Below are 13,305 nucleotides of genomic sequence, written 5' to 3'. Positions count from 1 at the left end.
AGGAGGGCACGTTCTGCATGGAACACTGGGTGTTATGCACAAACAATGAATCATGGAACACTTCATCTAGAACTAATGATGTAATGTATGGGGATTAACATAAGAATAAAAAAAAAAAAGAATGTATGGTGATGGATATTAACTAACTTATTGGGGTAATCATTTTACAGTATGTACAAATATCGGATCATTATATTGTATGCTTGAAACTAATATAATGTTACATGCCAATTATACCTCAATAAAATTTTTTTACACTTTCTTTACTTAAAAAAATATTAAGTATCAAAAATATAGCAAGTCCAGAAATAGATGGTAGAAGAAAGAGAAAAAATTGTTTATGTTGCAGTATCTTTAATGACAGTTTCATGCTCTGCAAACAAGGTTACCTGCGCTTTCATTTTGCACTGGACCCTGTCAAAGATAAACGAAGCCAGGCACTAGTTAAAACATTAGGGAGAGAGATTAATCAGTAATTACTATTGCAATAAGGAAAAGAGTCCAGCAGGAACTGCACTCAACTTTGATTCGCTGAGAGGTGACAGCACAATTTAAACAATATGAGTAAATAGGACCTGGGTGAGTGGCGCTCAGGGGAGTCAGGAAAGGGAATTACAAAAAGCAGAAAGGGGGTTGGTCCTCATGACTAGGCCATCTGAGCTTGCTAACTCCTGCTTAACCTTATCAAAGGCTCCTACTCTCTCACAAAGACTGGGAGGGAGGGGCCCTATCTTCAGGTGTTGGTTGGAACACACAGTAAATTCTTTTGACAGCCTTGACCTTTCCCAGGCAGGATAAGGGGGCTGGAGCAGTCATCCCAGAGATGCTGCCTTGAGCTATTAGAAACTATGCTGGTGTGTGTTCCAGGCTCTTAGTGGGGGCTGGGTGGGGCAGGGGGGGACACAATCATTTGTGTTAAGAGTCTGCTGTTTGGGTAGGCCAAAGGTACACACTCCAAAATGGATTTCTCATTCCAAATGAACATTACTTTGTAGGACATATTTTTTCCAGAGGGATGGCAGCATATATTTAATACATTCCCATTAAAATTTATCCATAAATTCTATGGACTCCTTGCCTCATAGTGCCTGAAAGAACTTTAAAATCATTTCCAACTTGTATTTTAGGAAAGAGAAAACTAGGACCGAGATGTGGATTAGCAAGGAGTGGGAAAAAAATGTGTGTCTGCCAACTCCTAATCCAATCAATATGATAAAACGTGTATTTATTTTCTTCCTTTTCTTTCTTCCCCTTACTACCTAAAATATATATATTTCTTTGTTCATTTAATCTTAGAAAGAGCAAAAGCAAGTCTAGGAGTAAGTAGAACACTCTACCGCTGCATGAGGCTTTACCGATTAAAAGCATTTTCACCAGTGTTTTACTTGGCCTGCACCATACTGCAGAGAGTGGCATGCATGCCAGATCACACAACTTCTCTGCGAAGCCTGGAGACTTTTGGGCTCAGAAGAGCGACAAGACCAGTAACACGTACCTAGTGCTGGACAGCCAGGCGCAGAGCAGTCCCCTGAGCCTCCCCTGAGCCTCCTCGAATGGTATGCTCTCAGAAATCCGTCTCATTCAGCCCTGGCTGCTATAACAAAACACCACCCACGGGATGGCTTAAATAAGGGACATTTATATCTCACAGTTTTGAAGGTTGGGAAGTCCAAGGTCAAGGTGCCGTTCAGTTTGGTTCCTGGTGAAAACCCTCTTCTTGGCTGCTTTCTTGCTGTGTGCTCACACGGTGGAGGGAGAGAGATCATTTCTCTGGTGTATCCTATTTTAAGGCACTAATCCCGTTCATGAGGGCACCACCCCCTGAGCTGATTGCTTCCAAAGGCCCCACCATCACCCTGGCGGTTATGGCTTCCACATATGAACTGGGGGGGACTCACACATTCAGTCCATGGCAAAATCCTGGCACCACGTGCACATTACTTAAAAAGTAAGATAAAGTGTAATATCCCCAACTCCTCCTTAGCACACAGTGACAGGGAAAGGACAAATAAGGTTTGCTGGACACTGTCAAATTGTAATGCTTTCAAACTATGCATGTGATATGAAGAGTGTCGACCATCTTTGGCTGAATATTTTTTTTAATGTCTTAAACCTGATTCCTGGCAAACTAAAACTAATTAACACTTATTCCTTTCAGTTTTTATATTTTGATGCTTTAAAATATCAACTCCAATATTGTATTGCTCCATGGTGCAAAAAATAAGCTACTTTAAACATATACTTACATATATTTAAGACTTAACATATGGTATGTTATGTCTGATTCTGAATTAAGAAGGTTTTCTCTAAATTCAACAGTGGAGAAAATCAGTTTCATAAAAATGGTTTAGAACTAGAGGGAAATGTTTTATTTCCGTGTTTCAAGAAAGAAAATTAATGAGTCTTTGGGATCATTAAACTCTAAATAAAAAGTTCCTTTGCTGAAACATTATTTTTTTTTAAAGAGTGAAAACATCTTTCGAGCCAATAAAATGCTATGTAGGTTTGGAAAAAATGACTCATTTGGGGAGTGTGAATGTGACTAAAATATTTAGTGAGCTTCATTCACTACCTAATATGGACCAGTTCAGAAGAGCCTGCATGTTTGCTGAAGTAGATAAGCAATAGGGAATCTAACTTGTAGCATTTTTAGAAATCTCCTTTATTACTATGTGGCTCCTATGGGATATCTTTCATTCATTCACACATTTATTCACTTCACAAAAATATGTTGAGAGTTAGATCAATCAAAGACAAAGCCTCTGCTTGCCAGTCTGGTGGGAAAGACCATCACATCAAGGACCCCACGGGTCAGTCCTGGAGGGAGTGGTGACAGCCAGAACACAGTACATGCAGTGCAAAGAAATTTCAAAATAAGTGCTCTCTTAACTTAGATTTTCCCAGAACCCAAGTCTAAAACAAGGGAATGTACATGATTTGGGAGTTGATTCCAGGAAACACCACCTGTAAAGTGTGGAAGTGAGACAGGGAGAGAAGCCAATAATGGGTGTGGCATAGCGTTGCATCTCCCCTGGGGCCCTTGGAGGCCAGGGCTGTGGGGACACTGGATGTGTGCTGGAGTCAGGGGTCAGGCCAGTTTGCTGCATGGTGACAGCTGGGGACAGCATTTTGGGTAGGGTCCCAGCAGTGTGCTTCGTGGACTTCACATGGGTTTCTCAAACACTCTAGGTGAGCAGGAGACCCTCCTAATATTTCTTACATGGCCCTCTCGGTCTCTTTCGACTCCTAGCCTCTTCATCTTTTGGTACTATCCCTTCCAACTCTGGTTTGGAAGAACATGAAAGGCTTGAAAACAGTCTTAAATTAGCAGTTTTTGCCTTGACTTTTATTTAATCCAATAATGACTATGTCAAAGGTACTGAGATGCTGTCAGGAAGACAGGGAGGGGAGTGGCAGCCTCAGCTCGGGATGGTTGGAGAAGGCTTCTTAAGAGGTTTAAGAGGAAGGGGGAGCTTGCAAGATAGGGATGGGAGTAAAGCCATTTCCAGGACAGGAGAGAACACGTGCAAGGCTCCAGGGTGCCCTAGAAAGAAAATGTGCTTTGTGCCTGGAGTACAGGGTACAAAGGATATTAGATAAGAGGTCTCGGGTTAGGTAGAGCCAGATAGCACACTGGAGGATTGGGAAGGACCGCTGCCACAAACAAATGCTCTCCTCCCAATTTGTTGGTAACACTAAAGATTTACATAACCCAAATTCAAGTATAACGACATAATAGAAAGGAAGATGGAGAGAAAGAAAGTTGGGGGGAAGGGGTAACATAGCCAATCCTTCATTTTTCCATAATGGAAATAATACTAAGTAACTAAGTAATAATAGAGATAAGGAGCAAAGAAGAATTTAAAATGGCAGCAAAATGTTATGTACAAGTAAGACCATTAGACGTTGCTAAATAGGCTAAAAATGATTGCACCGAGGAGTGGGGCTTGGAGGGAGAGGGAGAGATAGTGAGCTGATGGAGGATAATTTGATTTTAAAATATGAATATGAACACGTGTTATTTCCATAAGATTAAGGATAATTTTATTACAACTTCACAGTTCAATACCTAAATGAATGTAGTTAATCAAGAAACATTATTTGATTGAGACTCTGTAAGATGTGTTTGTCATCTGTATCTCCTGCTAAGAGAACCATTGAATATTCTGACTGGGGAGCTCTGAAAAGTTTTCTTGCTTCCTTTAAATTTATTAGAATTCTAGTCAGTAAAAGTTCACAACTCTTCAGTGTGTTAAAAGTTTGCTCCATTATCAGTTTAAATAATTTTCCATAAATACAGTCATTTTGAAGATCAAAAGCCTGCATTAGGATAACAAAAAAAAAAAATTTTCACCATTTTCTCCCCAGAATTCAGAATTTCTTTAAAGCTGTGTTAAATGTTTAATCTAATTCAAATTAGCAAGACTGTGTGCTGAAACTTTGAGGGAGAGGGACCACTAAAAGTATTTTCTTGCTTTTTCGTTTTTACACTGGAAAAAAACTAAACATTAAAGTGTTTTCTGCTAAGCAATCATTAGCCAACAGCCCTTTTGTAAAATTAATTTTCTAACTGCATAATTTTATTACGCATAGGTGAATGTTATTAACTTTTTACCTAGGTCTCCTCAACAGAACCTTTGATTGCCTGGTGACCGTCTACAAAGTCAGACAAGCTTAACAGAAAGATAGGATGTGCTTATGATGCTCTGTTTCAGTTTTGTCAAAAGTATGTCTATGTGTTTGTGTGGGTGAGTGTACGTGCATGCAGGGCTTTCCTGTAATGATAATGACTGGAAAATAATTGGTGTTTTAAAGTCCTTGTAAAATGTCAGATGCAAAAAGAATGGATAACTTTTTCCTAAAAGTTCCTGTCAGTGGCATTGTATCTGTCACTTACTAAACATTGGTAATTCGATATGCAAAGGTATGTGTATATCTTGTACTGTCATAAATAATAAAAGCCCATCAATACACTGTTGCATAGTGTTTATTACCCTAGATTTAGAATGACAATGCTAATCACTTACAAAAGAGGATAGTTGCCTGAAACAGTTTTTTTCTGTGGTGTTCCTGGATTTCTACCATGATAATCTTGACAATCTTTGATGCATATTTTTACAATGGCTCACCAGAGCTGATTAAAATCACATATTGTGGCCATGAAATAATGCAAAGCTAAGTGACCCATATAGAAACTAACTAAGTTCCATACTATGGCATTGGCTTCATTTGCTGCTAACAAAACACATGACTTAACCTCACTGTACAGCCAGGTCAAAAAACACAGATCATGCTACAAACTCTGGTATATTAAGCACCGCAAGTGATGCATTCTCCAGCTCTCTTGATTGCCACCATAAGGGAAAAGAAAAGAATAAACAAAAAGGATGAGATGAGGCAGTATACTTTTCAACAAAACTAATTGGCAATTTAGTCAAGGAAGAGATTTATCAACAATTTCACGTTATAAAAATCTGCATTATAAGAGTTAAGTGTGTCAACTCCTTTTTAGGACTATTGGGCAGTACTTTGAAATCTACTCCAGAAATATTGTGTAATAATTTTATAGTGAGTACAAGTTACTCTTGACTTAATTTTATAAATGTATATAAAATATCCCCCCCCAAATAGACAGTTTTTTTGACTCAATGTGATTTGGTAATATGACCTCTGTCACAGTTTATAAAACTAACTCTCAAACAACCTGATTTTCTTTAGCCTTGAAATTTGCAGCCTTGCCACAAGGTGGCAGTAGGTCTACTGCTTCAAGTAATCAAATATTATTTCTTGAGGTCCAAATTTCCACCAAAAATTTTGTACGAATTCTTGTTGGTATATAAATCCACTGTATAAATCCGTTAAAGCTATCAAACATAACAGACATGGAGAGTACATAAGGCATTTTATGGTCATGTGCCCCAAGGAGATTTGTGTCTATCTGTTCCCAGCTATGTCCAGCCCCCAAGGATAGTCTAACACCAAGTAACTATTCAACGAACACTTCTGGAATGGACAAAGAATGATATAGAAAGCTTTCTGAAATGGGTACAATTTGGTACTCATCTTAACAATCATAAGTGTATCATTCTGAACAATAAATTGCTATATTCTATTCATAGACTTTTTGTCTTAGAGTCAAACCCTCAAAGGACATGCATCTTTCTGTGAATCCTCAGCCCGATGTGCATTCCAGAGATTTCCCCAGAGGGAAAATCTGGTCGATCATGTTTGTCATAGCTACTCCTTCGAGAATTGTGGATTGAAGTAAAAATGTTCATTTGTATTTCTGGCAATCTTTAATACATCAGAGAGCGGAGCAGAAAGAATAGGATTGGAAGAGCTATCTGGTAACAAAAATACAAATGTTACCGTCCAACAGGGCAGAAGCAAATAATTGCTGACTTCTTCGTGTGTGCCGGATTGTGTGCTAAATGCTTACTGTGTGGTTCCATGCTACCTTGCTGGGTAAGCCTCAACCTCCTTACCTCTAAGTGAGAAACCTGTTACCTGCCTCGTGGAGTCATTCTATCATGAGGTGACTAATGTAAACTGCTTAGCACAGTACTTGGCGACATTCACCAGCTCTAACCAATATTCCAGACATGCATACTGAGCGATAGACTCCAGGAGGTTGACTAACTTCATTTAAGTCACAATTCTAGTAAAAATGACAGAACTAAACTTTAAGCCCAGGTCCACTCATTTCAAAGTCCGTGTCTGTCTTTGATTTCCTTGTGATAATGTCTCTGTTCCGTATTAAGAAAATCCTTTTTGACTTGTTTCATCATCAAAATAATTACTTTTTCGTTGTGTTCTTTTTAATTTTTTTAAGATTTATTTATTTATTTATTTATTTATTTTTGAGAGAGAGAAAGAGAGTACAGGCAGGGGAGGGACAGAGGGAGAAGCAGACTCCCCGCTGAGCAGGGAGCCCGATGCGGGAATTGATCCCAGAACCCTGGGATCATGACCTGAGCGGAAGGCAGATACTTAACTGACTGAGCCACCCAGGCGCCCTGTTGTGTTATTTTTTAGTGAATGTTCTCTAATTAAGTGTTTCTTAACTTTTTTGAGGTCACATCTGATAGAAGTTCTGCACTAGTTTCTACCCCCAAGACAAATGCCAAGACAATCTTGCACATAACTTCAAGAAGATTACATGCCCCCAAAATTCTTGCATGGAGCCTAGATTAAGAAAGTCCATTCTGAATCCTCTTTCACTTAAGTATCTTATTTTCTTAAATTATCTTCCAATGTTCATTTGGTGCTTGTTATACGAAATGTTTGTGTTCCCTCCACCCCCCAATTTATATGGTGAAGCCCTAACCCCCAGTGTGGTTGTATTTGTAGATGGGACCTCTAAGGAAGTAATTAAGTTAAATGAGGTCGTAAGTCTGGGGCCTTGATCCGATAGGATTAGTGTCCTTATAAGAAGAGATACCAGAAAGTGCTCTCTCTCTCGCTCGCTCGCTCTCGCTCTCACTCTTGCTCTCTCTCTTCCTCTTTCCCTGAATGCAGGCATTAAGAGAAGGCCATGTGAGGACATGAAGGCAGCTATCTGGAAACTAGATAGAAAATCCTCACCAAAAACCAAATTGGCCAGAATATCTGGACTTCTAAAACTGTGAGAAAATAAATTTCTGTTGTTTAGGCCACCCAGTCTGTAATATTTTGTTATGGCAGCCTGAGCTAACTAAGGGGGCACCCCAATAAACCTACAACTATCAAACCCACAACTATTCACAAACAAACTCTTTATGGAAATTAATGTTTATGTCTTATGTTTTAAGTTTTGATTTTTTTATAGATGCTTATTTGTAGAAAATTGAAATATACAGAAAAATAAAACTAAATTAGCAATTAGTTTTTCCTTTTCTACAGATTAAAGGTAACTACTATTAAAATTTTGGTATGCCTTCCAAAATAGTTTTGATTATGATATATATATATAATTCTATACACTTTTTCAGTTAAAACTATACAAAAACATTTCTTAATTTGATTAAAATAGCTGATTTAAATTTCTTCAAACCTGAACATTTCTAGATTTAGGTTATTTTCAATTTTTTTACATAAATTTTTATATATATTTATTGTTACTCTTTGAATGAGTCACGGTATGAGATCATTTGACCCCATGTATGCTTTTCTATGGCTTTTTGATACATTCTGGCAAATCATTTTTCCAAATAAAATAAGGTTTTTATTTTTATGAGCAATTTACGCTATATATATGTATATATATATACACACACACACACACACACACACACACACTCGTGAGTAAAATCATGGGTACAGGGCTGAGCTGGACCTAGGTTTCCCTCTTAGTCCATCTGCTTACTATCTGGTTCCTTAGCTGGTTATCTGACCACTCTCAGACCCACTTTCCTCATCTACATATTGGGCCTTATAAAAGTAGCAATTATCTTAAGAGTATGTTGGAAGGATTAAGATGAAATCATCTTAACACATTTGACACAGCACCAAGTATATAGCAAGAGCTAAATAAATGTTAGTAATATATGTTTACACCAGTGAGAAAGATTTTCCTAACTTCAGGATCTCTCTGAAACCTCCACTCCACCTCAAATCATAGAGTTTCCTCATAACGCATTCTGTTTTTGCTTCTTCTGGACAATGGTCCTCTTCCTTTGAGTACTCACAAAAGTTGGTTAAATCAATTAGTGTCAGACTTAAAACAGTAGGGTTCTCAACACTTACTAAGCATCAGTATAAGCTAAGGAACTTAGAAATATTAATGCAGATACTTGGGGCCCATCCACAGAGATACCAATTTGATTCATTTGAGGTATATATCAATATTTTTTTACATTTTCTTAGGTGATTCTAATGTAGAGTCAGAAGTAAGAACTAATACTCTAATTTATTATGAGCTCTATCATTTAAATTTGAGGCTTTATAATTAAAATTTGGCCTTTGCATAGGAAAAAAATGCAGACAATAGAAACTGTCCCTAAGGAAACTCTGATGTTCGACTTAATACTAAAAGACTTGAAATCAGGCACAATAGATATGTCCAAGAACCAAAGGATACAATTTTGAAAGAAATAATGAAAGAAATAACAATTTTGCTCTATCAAATGGAGAGTATCAGTAGAGAGAAACTGCAAAGAAAGGACCGAATAGAAATTCTGGAGTTGAAAAGTATAATAACTGAAATGAAAAAAAAAAAAAATCGCTAGAGGGATTTAACAACAGATCTGAATGGCAGAAGAAAGACTCAGAAAACTTGAAGATAATCAAAAGACACTATCCAGTCTGGGGAAGAAAAAGAAAAAGAATGAAGAAAAATGAAAAGTACCTCAGAGACCTGTGAACACCCTAAAGCATGACAACTTATACATGATGGAGTTCCTGAAGGAGAGGGGCAAGTGAAAGAAGCAAAAAGAATACCTGAAGAAAAAAATGGGTTGAAAAGTTTTCAAATTCATTTAAACATTAATCATTTATGAATATCAGCCAACCCCAAATAGGACAAACTCAAACAGATTTTCACCTCAATACACCATAGCCAAAATGTCAAAAGACAAGGATGAAAAGAGAATCCTGAAAACAGCAAGTGGAAAAAGACTCATTCTGTACAAGGGAGCCTCAATAAGTTTTACGGCTGACTTCTGATCCGAACCCATGGAGGCCAGAGAGCAGTGGGATGACATATTCACAGTGCTGAAAGAAAACAGTCAATAAGAATTCTATATACAGCAAGACCATTCTTCAAAATGTAGGAGAAATTAAGATACTCCCAGGTAGGTAAAAACAGAGAATTTCTCTCTAGCAGCCCTGCTCTACAAGAAATACTAAAGGGAGTCCTTCAGGTTGAAATTAATGACATCAGACAGTAACTCAAATCCATGCAGAGAAAGAGCACCGGTACAGATAACCATATATGTAAACATAGGGACATTATAAGTGTATTTTTGCATGTTAGTCTTTTCTACTTCTATCTGATTTGCATAAAGCAATAATTTTAAAATGTTTTAATGGGCTTATAATGCATAATGTTATAATTTTAATGATAACGATTAAACAAAGGAGGGGGAGAAAGGAGTGCTACATTGGAGCAAAGTTTTTGTATAGTATTGAAATTAATATTTTTAAATGGAGGATACTAATTGTAATCTCTAGGGCAACCACTAAGAAAATAATTTTAAAATACGGTAAAAGAAATTAGTGGATAAAATGGTACAATACAAAATACCTACTTAACATAAAAGAAGGTACTAATGGAGGAATAAGGGGAAAGGGATGTAACATGTAAAGAAAACATATAAAAAATAGCAAGAATAAATCTTACCTTTCAGTAACTATGTTAACTGAAAATTGATTCCACACTCCAATCAAAATGCAGAGATTGGTAAAATGGATTTAAAAAGCATTGTTCAACTATATGCTGTTTGCAAGAGACACAATATAGGTTCAAAGAGACAAACTGGTTGAAAGTAAAGTGTAGAAAGAGTATAAGAACACTGATCAAAGGAAAAATGGAGTGGTTATACAAATTCCAGACAAAATAGACTTTAGACAAAAATTGTTACTAGAGATAAAGGACATTTTGTAATAATAAAAGGATACATCATTCAGGAAGATATGTAACTGTAGATAAGAAAGTAAAATAATAATGAATAGGTAAATTCACAGAGACAGAAGAGTTGCCAGAAGCTGAGAGGAAGTAATGGGTACGGGAGATCTTTTTGTAGTTATAAAATATGTACAATTAGAATATACTATGAATATACTGCATTTGTGAATATGCTAAAAACTACTGAATTAAACACTTTGAAAGGATGAATTCTGTGATATATGAATTATATCACAATAAAGTTGTTATAAAAACAAAATGCAAAGGCTTCGAAGACGATGTTGTAGTCCCATTATTATCTATTAGGTAAATAAGGAAGCCTGGCATAGCATAAGTGTAATATCAGCTTCATTGTCCTCAATTATTCTGTTCTTAAACACTTTTGGAGATAAAGTTAACTCCATTCACCTTTGCTAAATAGTTGTCACACGTTTCAGCTGTTGACCAAGAGTGGGAAAGCAAAACATGGAATTCTAGTACCTTCTGTAGAGAAAAATGTACTGAACCAGTGATTGAAAGACCAACTGTTTGCACGATATTCCCTTGCAATCTCCTAAAGTCACCTATGACTGAGCAGTTGGTCTACTTCCCGGTTATTAACTTGGGCGAAAGGAGACTGAGAATCCACTGTGATTCTTAGATATTGCCAGAACTGGCCATTTCTGGTGGACATTGTTCATGATAGAAATCGAATCAACAACCTATTTTCAACTATGTGGCAAATAACCAGATGCCAAATACTACCCTATTAAGGGCCTCACCTAAATGATAGTAGCATGCTTGGAACTTACTTACCGTAATGAAAACTACCCTCTTACGTATTTCTAAATTTCCTGAGATAGGTGGAAGATAGGTAGAACTCCTGGACATGGATACACATATCTACATATACGCTATATGAATGGGAGGCTTCCTCCTAAAATGTAATCTTATTTCCGTCCCTCAACGCCTCCCCCTGATTAATGCCAAAGTTGTTTAACTATCATGTCATAGTGCCTTGGCAGAGGTGAGTTCATATTCAGAAAAAGCTCATGTGATAATAATGTAACATGGAAATATTTTCTATGTTATAGTAAGAATCAGCTGCATACTAAAGCCCATTTAGCAGTTGTGATGATGTAGGGAGAACCATTTTGGTGTCTATCGGTTGTCCATGAAAGTTGAGAGTTTGTGTGGCTTCAAGGTTTCTATTAACTTGTTTATGAGCACTAAACACTCACTAAATTTTTAAATAATAGAGGAATCAACTGATACAGTGGAAACAATAGTTGCGCATTCACTGATAACTTGATAATGGGACATTTTTTATATTGTTGCTGTGTGTACAATAAAGCAATGGCTAATCAAACTTTGTATACTAAGTACTGTGTGTTAGGAAGTAGAATCTCCTTGAGGCAGATTTATCAACATTCAATCTGCAATTCAACAAACAATGACTGCAAAGAGCAATGCTTAAGCTCTGCAGAGCTACAAAGTGCTCTGCCCTCCCAGCTTCCTTCACACAGTTACCCAAACGCACACCCTTATGAATTCACGCAATCACTTTATCTAAACCCTCCCCCTCTCTAACTCCTTACTATGCTTTATTTTTCTTCCCAGCGTTATCCCCATCTAAAATTATATTGATATTTTTCTTACCTGAGTGCTCCTTTCCTTCTGCCCTGTTAAACTCCACATGCAGAGATTTTCTTGTTTATTACCTCCAGCACCAGAACAGCACCTGCACATAGTAAGCACTCAGTAATATATGTGCTGGATAAATAAATAGAAGTTCATTTCAGGCTATGGATACAAAACGTTACAAAACTTTCCTAGCGCCCTTTCATGTTTACATAAACATGAAAGTCAATGAATTTTGAGCCCTTCACCAGTTAGGAATTTTGGCTTAGTTGTATGGCCCTCAGGCAAACTTTTGTCCTCAGTCAGGGCTCACTGGTGAAAACCTCTGACTCTAATCTACAAGGTCATGCTTATTAGGTTCAGCTATTCTGAAGCCTGGGTGTGTGACATGGACCTTAGGAAGTCCTGGGTTCTAAGAGAAGATTTAATGCAAGTTGATTTATCCAAGCTCAGAGTGAACCAGAAAAATATAGAGGCATAATTGGTAGCGGTTAACATTTGGTGAAGAGAGTGATAGATTATATCTAAATGTTTGTGTTATTTTAAACCCCTCTCATAATTGCATGTTATTTTAATTCCTAGTGGTGAGTGACACTTGCTTGGTAAAATCCCATCTGCTTTCTTCTGCCTTCCCGAGCAGCTGCATGTTGCTAGAGGAAATTACAAACCAAGCTGAATGGTTTCACTTTAAATTCATGACCACAAAACTGAAATGGGCCTTATCACAGAGCAGGACTCCTACTATGTTTCTTTAGTAAGATAATATTCTCCTGCCCCTGGGCAACTGTTTCAAACTTTTTTCTTTTCTTCTTCTTTTTTTTTTTTTTTTAAGATTCATTTATTTATTTGAGAGAGAGAGAAAGAGAGCAAGTAGAGGGAAGGGCAGAGGGAGAGAATCTTCAGAACCCTGCTGAGCACAGAGCCCGACTCTGGGCTCGATCTCATGACCCATGAGATCATGACCAGAGCCGGATGCTTAACCAACTGAGCCACCCAGGCGCCCCCTTTTTCCTCTTTTTAAATCTCCTCCCCATACATGTTTCACTGAGACTGTAGAAGCCATAAACTAGACACACTGTGCC

The 13,305-nt window shown here is 37.4% G+C and overlaps 1 long non-coding RNA gene across 1 annotated transcript in view; it reads right to left on the bottom strand.

The window, feature by feature from the left end:
• LOC145720897 (uncharacterized) overlaps window positions 1-12,551 on the bottom strand; it is a 40,816-nt gene extending 28,265 nt beyond the window's left edge. Inside the window, exon 1 of the long non-coding RNA XR_014144163.1 lies at window positions 12,242-12,551. This is a non-coding gene — a long non-coding RNA (uncharacterized LOC145720897). The remainder of the gene's footprint in view (window positions 1-12,241) is intronic.
• Between the last annotated feature and the right edge of the window lie 754 nt (window positions 12,552-13,305).

This window comes from Leptonychotes weddellii, chromosome 4, assembly GCF_054177405.1.
Source record: "Leptonychotes weddellii isolate Sample4059 chromosome 4, ASM5417740v2, whole genome shotgun sequence".
NCBI classification, from domain to species: domain Eukaryota; kingdom Metazoa; phylum Chordata; class Mammalia; order Carnivora; family Phocidae; genus Leptonychotes; species Leptonychotes weddellii.
This window is presented reverse-complemented; position numbering and strand designations above follow the sequence as displayed.